The sequence below is a fragment of the Gossypium arboreum genome, chromosome 11, assembly GCF_025698485.1.
Source record: "Gossypium arboreum isolate Shixiya-1 chromosome 11, ASM2569848v2, whole genome shotgun sequence".
NCBI lineage: Eukaryota > Viridiplantae > Streptophyta > Magnoliopsida > Malvales > Malvaceae > Gossypium > Gossypium arboreum.
Window position 1 is genome coordinate 94,694,440 of NC_069080.1, and position 9,949 is coordinate 94,704,388.

The 9,949-nt window shown below is 38.6% G+C and overlaps 1 non-coding gene across 1 annotated transcript; it reads right to left on the bottom strand.

Moving 5' to 3' along the window:
* Nucleotides 1-9,269: 9,269 nt before the first annotated feature.
* On the bottom strand, nucleotides 9,270-9,376 carry LOC128285084 (small nucleolar RNA R71). The gene has a single exon (XR_008275499.1). It is a non-coding gene; the product is annotated as a small nucleolar RNA R71 (small nucleolar RNA).
* Between the last annotated feature and the right edge of the window lie 573 nt (nucleotides 9,377-9,949).

Genomic DNA, 9,949 nt, shown 5'->3' on the forward strand with positions numbered 1-9,949 from the left:
CAAAACCCACATCAAAGAAATATAAACATCTATGACCAAATGTCATCTTCATGACATAGCAAAGATTTGAACCATGGGCTAGTTAGAACTCAAGCTAACAACTAAAACATGCATGAATCTCATGGCACAACATCAAACATACCTCAATCTAGTTACATGCATGGCCGAACCTCTTCGACCTTTCTTCCTCCTTCCTGCTTAAAATTTTCAGCCAAGGATGAACCAAAGGATGAACACTTTTTTTTTTTTGTTTTTCTTTCTTCCATTCACGGCAAAAGGGGGGGGCATGGATGAGACCATTTTTTTTTCATCACTCCTCCATTTCATTATTTAATTACCATGCTCTTTATTTTATTTTTCCTAACATACATCACTAACCTAACATGTTTGTGACATGTTTCCACCCATAGCATGGCCAGCCACTATGCCATAATTTGGCTAATTTGACATGCAAGGACAATCACTTTCCCACATATATTAATAGGCCACTTGAACACTTGCCTAGCATATTTCTAAATTGTCTCACATAAGTCCCTACTAATAAATTTCACATACACCCACCAAATTAAAGTATGGAACTATCACACAAGCATTTACGCACATCATAAACACGTAATATAATCTTTAATTATTTATAAGACTCGGTTTCGTGGTCCCGAAACCACTCTCCGACTAGGGTCAATTTAGGGCTGTCATAGTTTGTGCTTGTATTCATCGATGACATCCTGATATACTCTAGAGACAAGGTAAAACATGTCGAACACTTGAGAACCATTTTACAGGCTCTGAAGGACAATCAATTGTATGCCAAATTTAGTAAAAGTGAGTTTTGGCTTAGAGAAGTCGGCTTTTTAGGCCATATTATTTAGAGTGATGGTATTAAGGTTGACCCTAGCAATGTTTCTCCAATTGTTGAATGGAAACCACCAAAGAATGTGACTAAAGTTAGGAGCTTATTAGGGTTGGTCAGTTATTAAGGTGAATTGTAAAGGACTTCTCTATGATTGTGACTCCCATGACAAGGTTTCTTCAAAAAGGAGTTAAGTTTGAATGGTCGAATAAGTGTCAGCAAAGTTTTGAGAATTTGAAGATGTTGTTGACTGATGCTCCTAAACTAGTACAACCCGAATCAGGGAAAGAGTTCGTGATTTATAGCGATGCTTCTTTGAATGGGTTGAGATGTGCACTTATGCAAGAGGGAAAAGTTGTGGCTTATGCCTCGAGACAATTGAAACCTCACGAAAAGGACTATCTGATGTCATCCGATAATAGACATACCAGGGTTAGTCAGGGAGGAGGAGAAGGGGCTCGAGAGGCCTTTCTCCACATGATGAATGTGTGGTACACGAAGTTCATCCGAGCGAACCCGAATGCTCAACCCGTTCCACCCCCACCTATCCCTAAACTTGTCCTCATAGTACCGCAAGATATGGACCTTGAGAGGCAGAATAGACCTCTAGTGGATAAGATCTGGAGGAATAGGGCCAATAAGTTCCATGCTAATAAAGATAATGACCCTGAAAGGGCAGAATTCTGGTTTGAGAACACCCTCAGGGTATTCGATAAATTATCTTTCACTTCTAAAGAATGCTTGAAGTGTGCCATATCCTTGTTGAGGGACTCTGCATACTACTGGTGGAAGATGTTAGTTTCGATGGTGCCTCAAGAAAGGATCATATGGGAATTCTTCTAAGAGGAATTCCGGAAGAAATACATCAGTGAAAGATTTATGGATCAAAAGCATAAGGAATTCCTTGACTTGAAACAAGTCCATTTGACGACCATTGAATATGAAAGAGAGTTCGTCTGACTTAGTATGTACGCTCGGGAGTGCATATCCTCCAAGGCCAAGATGTGTAGAAGGTTCGAAGACGAACTTAATGAAAACATTAGACTATTAGTGGGCATCCTTGAGTTTAAAGTGTTCGTATTACTCATTGATCGGGCCTGTAAAGCCAAGGAATTAATCAAGGAAAAGAAGAAAACCAAAGCGGAAACTAAAGATGTAAGGAAGAGACATGCAAGCAAGTCATTTCCATCACAGTTTAAGAAATCCAGAGACGCCTACTCTCGTTCTCATGCATCAGCTATACATTCGTATCGAGATCGTAGGAAATGATATTCGAATTTTAAGGCTCAGACTACACCAGTGGCTAGCGTGGGCAATGTTAGATCTTTCAAACCATAATTCCAGTATTGTGGTTGAAATCATTTCGGCAAGTGTAGAATGAACGATGGATCGTATACTGACAAAGAGAAATTTCAGAGTACAAGGCCAAGTGCCACCAATTTTAAAGGAAGACCTTAGAAGAATGTTGGAGTTGGGGCTAGTAGCAAGAATGTGATGAGAGACACTACCGTAAGGTCTAAAGCTAGAGCTCCAGCTAGAACCTATGCCAAACGTGCACGTGAATGTGCATCCCCTCCTGATGTGATACACCTGTAGATTCTCTCTCTATGATAAAACTGTTATTGCTTTGACTGACCCTGGTTCTACTCATTTGTATGTGTTCATGAAGCTGGTGTTTAGCACAAATATGCCTGTTGAGTCTACGAAATTTATGATTAAAGTGTCAAACCCATTAGGCAAACATGTAATACTCGATAAAGTATGTAAGAAATGTCCTTTAGTAGTTAAAGGTCATTCTTTTCTGACCGATTTGATGCTGTTACCATTCAATGAGTTTGATGTCATATTGGGTATGGACTGGCTGATATTCCATGATGATGTAGTAAATTGTAGACAAAAGGCTATTAAATTAAAATGTGAAAATGGTGAAACCCGTTGGGTTGAATCAGGTGAGCCAGGGAACTTGCCTATGGTGATATCCTTCATGTCTGCCCAGAAGTGTTTGAGGAAAGGATGTGAAGCTTATTTGGCTTTTGTAATGAATACTAAGGAACCAGAGTTGAAGGTTGAGTCAGTATCGGTTGTAAGTGAATATGTGGATGTATTCCTGGAAGAATTGCCTGGGTTACCCCCTAATAAAGAGGTTGAGTTTGGTATAGAGCTAATATCAGGGACCACGCCTATTTCGATTTCTCCGTATTAGATAGACCCTACTGAGATAAAAGAACTAAAGTCACAGTTGCAAGAATTGTCCGACAAGGGTTTTGTGAGACAAAGCTTTTTACCTTGGGGTGCTCCGGTGTTATTTGTGAAAAAGAAAGATGGACCTATGAGGTTGTGCATAGATTACTAGTAGTTAAATAAGAGGGCGATCAAGAACAAATAGCCGTTGCCGCGAATTAACGACTTGTTTGATCAACTGAAGGGAGCAGCATGGTTTTCTAAGATAGACTTGGGATCTGGCTACTATCAACTACGAGTTAAAGAAGCAGATGTGCCTGAAACCGCTTTTAGGATGTGGTATGGCCATTATGAGTTTCTCGTCATGCCTTTCAGCTTAACAAATGTTCCTGCCGTGTTTATGGATTTATTGAATAAAGTATTTTGGCCATATCTAGATAAGTTTGTGGTTGTATTCATCGATGACATCTTGATATACTCTAGAGATTGGGTAGAACATGCCAAACACTTGAGAACCATTTTGCAGACTCTGGGTGACAATCAGTTGTATGCCAAATTTAGTAAAAGTGAGTTTTGGCCTAGAGAAGTCAGCTTTTTGGGCCATATTGTTTCCAGTGATGGTATTGGGGTTGATCCCAGCAAAGTTTCTGCTATTGTTGAATGGAAACCACCAAAGAATGTGACTAAAGTTAGGAGCTTTTTAGGTTTGGCCAATTATTATAAGGGATTTGTAAAGGACGTCTCTATGGTTCGACTCCCATGACAAGGTTGCTTCAAAAAGGAGTTAAGTTTGAATGGTCGAATAAGTGTTAGAAGAGTTTTGAGAAGTTGAAGATGTTGTTGACTAAGGCTCCTGTACTAGTACAACCCGAATCAGGAAAAGAGTTCGTGATTTATAGCGATGCTTCTTTGAATGGGTTAGGATGTGTAATTATGCAATAGGGTAAAATTGTGGCTTATACCTCGAGACAATTGAAACCTCATGAGAAAAACTAGATGCAAGAGGGTACAATTGTGGCTTATACCTCGAGACAATTGAAACCTCACGAGAAAACCTATCTAACATACGACCTAGAGTTGGCCTCTATAGTATTTGCTCTAAACATCTGACAACATTATTTGTTCGGAGAGATATGCCATGTATACTCCAATCATAAAAGTCTTAAGTACTTGATGACCCAAAAGGATTTAAATCTAAGGCAACATAGATGGTTGGGACTATTAAAAGATTATGAGTTGATTATAGATTACCATCCGGGAAAAGCGAACGTGGTCGTCGATGCATTAAGTAGAAAATCATTGTTTGCTTTGAAAGCAATGAATGTCCGATTGACCTTGTCAGAGGATTGTTCGGTTCTAGCAGACCTAAAAGCTAGACTGACATTTGAGGCTCAGAAGATAGATAGCAAATTACTATCCAAGAAAACCATGTGTGAATCGGACGTTGAATCGGATTTTTGAATTGGTTCTGACGGTTGCTTGAGATTGCAAGATAGGATTTGTGATCTAAGGACACCGAATTGATTTGAAAGATATTAGATGAAGCACATAGTGGTTGTTTATCAGTACACCCCGGAGTACGAAAATGTATAACGATTTAAAGAAAATGTATTGGTGGCTGGGAATGAAAAGAGACATTTTAGAGTTTGTTTCCAAGTGTCTTGTATGTCAGCAAGTGAAGCCTGAACACGTCTACTTCAGCCTATCACGATCCCTGAGTAGAAGTGAGATCAGATTACTATGGATTTTTTGACGGGTTTGCTGGTAACCCCGAAAAAAAAGGATAATGTTTGGGTTATTGTGGATAAGCTAACAAAGTCGGCACATTTTATACTAGTGTGTACCAACTACTCCCTTGAGAGATTGGCTGACTTGTATGTTTCTGAAATTGTGAGACTAGATGGGGTGCCCTTGTCAATAATTTTCGATAGGGGGACTCGAGATTTACCTTGAGGTTTTGGAAAAAGTTACAAAAGGAATTAGGAACAAAGTTGAGTTTCAGCACGGTATTTCACCCGCAAACCGATTGTTAGTTGGAAAGAGTGATTCTTATTGAATTTCAAGTAGCTGGGAAAGGTACTTATCATTGGTTGAGTTCGCCTACAATAATAGCTATCAGTCGAATTTGAAGATGGCTCCTTATGAGGCTTTATATGGGCGAAAGTGTCGATCACCCTTATATTGGACACAGCTCAGAGAAAGTCAGATATACGGGGTCGATCTAGTCAATGAGACTAAAGAAAAAGTTAAAGTGATTCATGACTATTTGAAGGCCGCCTCTTATAGGCAGAAATCATATACGGATTTGAAATGGAAAAAGATCGAATTTCAAGTTGGCAATCAAGTGTTTTTGAAAGTATCCCCATGGAGAAACGTTTTCATATTTGGTAGAAGAGGCAAGTTGGGTCCTCGTTTCATAGGACCTTATGAAGTTACCAAGAGAGTAGGGTCAGTTGCCTATCGATTGGCCTTACCAAAAGAATTTGAAAAGATTCACGAAGTGTTTCATGTGTCCATGCTACGTTGATATAGATCAGACCCTTCGCATGTGATTGCGCCAACAGAGGATGAGATTCATCCGAATATGTCCTATGGTGAGGAACCTGTTAAGATCCTAGAACGAGAGGTTAAGCAACTGAGAAATAAGAGTGTTCCCCTTGTGAAAGTATTATGGCAGTGACATGGAGTTGAAGAGACGACATGGAAGCCCGAAGTGATCATGAAAAGCCAATACCCAATCCTTTTTACCGGTAAGATTTTCGAGGAAGAAAATCCCTAAAGGGGGAGAATTGTAATAGCCCAATTTTGGGGGCTAGTTGAAATAATGATTTTTGAACCATTAAACCGAGGTTTAGGAAATTATTTTAAATATCATTTTATGTATTGTAGCAGGATTAGATAAGTACATGAAAATTACGTGAATTAATTTTAGCGATTGCTTGCCTAATTGTGAAAAAGGACTAAATTTCTTAAAGTGCAAAAGTTCTATTTTGTTAGATAAGAGTGTCAATTAGCTAAAGAACCTAAATTGGGGGCCTTAAAGAGCAATTAGACCCTTAGAGAATAGGGTGGCCGGCCATAGGGGGACAAATTGATGAGAAAGTCAAAATTAGGTGGTGTTTTGGTCATCAATTTTGACTAGTTTAAATAAAAGAAAAGAAAAAAGGCTTCATCCTTTTATTTCTTCTTCATCAATCGATTTTCATCTTCAAAAGGGGGGCTTTGAGAGCTCAAAATATCAGCCATTAACATCTCTTACAAGTAAGTCATTTATAAGGTTATTCTTGATGATTTTTGTATTTTTGAACTCCTTGTAACATAAGCTTTCTATGAAAGGGATTATTTCGCAAAATGGTTGAGAGATTAGGGTTTTGCATTAAAGCATATGTGTAATTTTCTAAAATTTTATGGAAGAATACGAATATTAAATGTGCAATAAACAACTTTTATGAAGGGATTTTTCATGAAAACCCTAATAGGGACTATTTTGCATAAGTTGGAAATTTGTTGATAAATGTGAAGTAATGGAAATTTTGGATTGCTTCTAGTATAAAAAGTAATCAGCTAGGCTTATAATATGAAGAAATTCGATAAAAATCGATTTTAGAGCATAGGGATAAAATGGTCATTTTGTGAAAGTCTAGGGGAAAAATAGTCATTTTGCCCAATTATGAACTTTCGGACGTCTAAATTGATATACTGATGAAATGAATGAATTTTATTAATTGAGATCAAGAGAAACGTGATACAGGTCTTGATCGGGGTAAGAACAAAGTTTACGAGGATTAAGCTCGTCTTCATTATTTTATATCGAGGTAAGTACATATGTAAATAATGTGTTATTGAAGCTTACTTTGGTATATTTTAATAATATACATGTGCAATTAGCTTATTGTTGTTATGTATCTAAATTCTAATTGTTCCCATAAATGTTTAAATGACATGTTATGTGAGTAAATTACAATGTGAGCAAATGCTATGCTATTCGATTAGATATGAAGCCCCGTTGAACCTTAGACATAGCATAGGATACAATGGGGCATGTTATGAAATTTATGTGGTCTGAAATCATGAGTTGAGTCTGTGTTCATGAGATAAATGCTATAGGAAATGTGGGTCCAGGTACTGACTTTGTGTACAGACCCGTGAGTGGCTAAATGAGCATAAGTTACATGATAGCTATGGGGTCCGAGTCCTGACTTGATAAAAAGGCCCGTGAGTAGCTCAAATGTGAGCGTTTTATAGCATGAGGTAGCCCTGATTTCTTATATGGCATTTAGACGCAAATTCCTCACGTATCCGTATGTATTTTGACAGTTCAACGGGTAACCCAAAGATTTAGTTGGTGAATACTTTGATGAGGTATGTATACCGAACTCACGGTTAGGACCTGAGTAAAGAACTAGGTGTATTAAGTATACATGAATGAAAACAAGAGTAAGATAGAGACGTTAAGTGATTTATATCTTTTAAACAAGACAAGCTACCGTCGGATGAATATGATTACACTTTATTTGCATATATGTACTTACTATATCTTATAATTACACTTTATTTACATATATGTACTTACTAAGCTCCCACGCTTACCCTCCATTCTTTTCTTTCCTTATAGTGCCGCTAAGCTAGCATCGGGGATCCAGTGACATCAAAAGCTTCAATCACACTATCACTCAAGACCTTCGTATAACTAGTTTCATTGTTTTGTTTTTGGGCATGTATAAGGACTCGAGTCTTTGTTTAGTGTTTTGTTAGTTAGCCATAATGTGTTGGCTCATATGATGAATATGATATTCATTTTGTATAAGGCAATGAATGATGGTCAATACTCATTTTGATTTATAAATAGAAGATGATATTTTCATGGATGAGTAGATTGCATAAATGAAATGTTGTCCATTGTGGTTATGTGATTTTCCCTTATGTTAGTATAGAGTGATTTTTGTGCTGGTTGCATAAGTAAGGGTGACAAAAAGGCTTGGTAAATAGCCTTATTTTTCTCACATGGGTAGGCACACGGGCATGTGTCTAGGCCGTGTGTGACACACGGTTCCCCACATGGGCGTGTGATATCAACGTGTGTTCCCTGCATGTAAGAATTGTAAGTCAGTATGCATGGTAGCAAACACACGGGTAGAGACACGGCCGTGTGTCTCAGCCGTGTGAAGGGCACGGCCTAGCACACGAGTGTGTGCCTTGGCCGTGTGGCCCTTAAGGATTGCTGACGTCAGAAATAGGATGTCCATGTTTTTGCACACGGACTAGGACACGAGCGTGTCATGGCCGTGTAAAGGACGTGGGCCAGAGACACAGGCGTGTTCCAGGCCGTGTGAAAACCCCTGTAGATGTGCATTTAGAATTAATTTCACATAAGTATAGGACACGGGCGTGTCCCTATATTCTTAGGCTGTATGAGCAACACGGGCCAATAGCATAGCCATGTTGAAATGTCACATGGTCGTGTTGCCCCTCCCACACAGGCGTTTGCCATTATGTTAAGAGTTATTTCTCAGAGTGACTCGGATTGTTTCCAAATGTGGGGATTAGTAGGCTCTTATTAAGCAGTTTATAAATAAAATTGAAAAAGTTTTAATTTGACCATGTTTTGGCGTTATGAAATTGTCTATATGCATAAGTTTAAGTTAGGTAATGGCTCATATTCTAACCTGGCATGGGGCACGGGTGTGGGGTGTTACAGTATTGATCGAATTATCGATTTACTCCCTGTAGACCCTGAAATTGAACAAACTTTTTGACAGCGAAGAAGACAAGCAAGTCAGAGAAGGACAGAAGAGATGAATCTTGAAATTTGAATCAAGGAAACGGAGCAAACCCTGCTCAAAATCCTATCCTTATTGATGGTGATAGGGATAGAGCTCTGAGATAGTATACCATGCCAATTTTTCATGATCTTAATCCGGGTATTGAGAGACTCGAAATTGAGGCACAACAATTTGAGTAGAAGCTAGTCATGTTCCAGATGCTTCAGATAGTAGGCCAATTCAATGGAATGCCCACAAAAGATCCTCATCTTCACTTAAGACTGTTTATGGAGGTAAGCGATTCTTTCAAGTTAGTCGAACTATCCGAAGATGCACTATGATTGAAGCTATTCCCATATTCACTAAGGGACAAAACTTGAGCCTGGTTAAACTCATTGCCACCAAATTCAATTTCTATATGGCAAGAGTTAGCAGAAAGATTCCTCATAAAGTATTTCTCACCTAGTAAGAATGCTAAGTTGAAGAATAAGATCACTGCTTTCCAACAAATGGATGATGAGTCTTTGTATAAGGTATGGGAAAGGTACAAAAAATTATTACGGAAGTGCCCTCATCACAAAATCCCACATTGCATCCAACTTGAGACATTTTATAATGGTCTCAAAACCCACACAAGGATGGTAGTGGACGCTTCTACTAATGGTGATCTCCTTTCTAAGTCTTACAATGAGGCCTATGAAATCATTGAGAGGATTACCAGCAAAAACTATCAATGGCCAACCAATCGAGCAGCATTAGGAAGATGAGTCACTGGAATACATGAAGTAGACGCTCTTACTTCGCTCTCATCTCAGGTATCCTCAATATCTTCAATGCTTAAACATTTTACCACTTATGGGTTTAATAGTTTTGTAGCACAGCCAACAAATCAATTTGAAAATGTAGCCTGTGTCTATTGTGGGGAAGGACATTTGTTCAAAAAATGTCCATTGAACCCAGAATCCGTGTATTAGGTGGGTAACCAAAACCAAAATCAAGGAAGACAAGGACTACATTCCAATTTCTATAACCTATTATGGCAAAACCACCCACAATTTTCCTGGAGTAACCAATAAGCTAGAACCATTAACACTTATGCCTAACTAGACCGACCCAACCACCTAGTTTCCCCCAACAAGTTTAGAAACCAAACCAA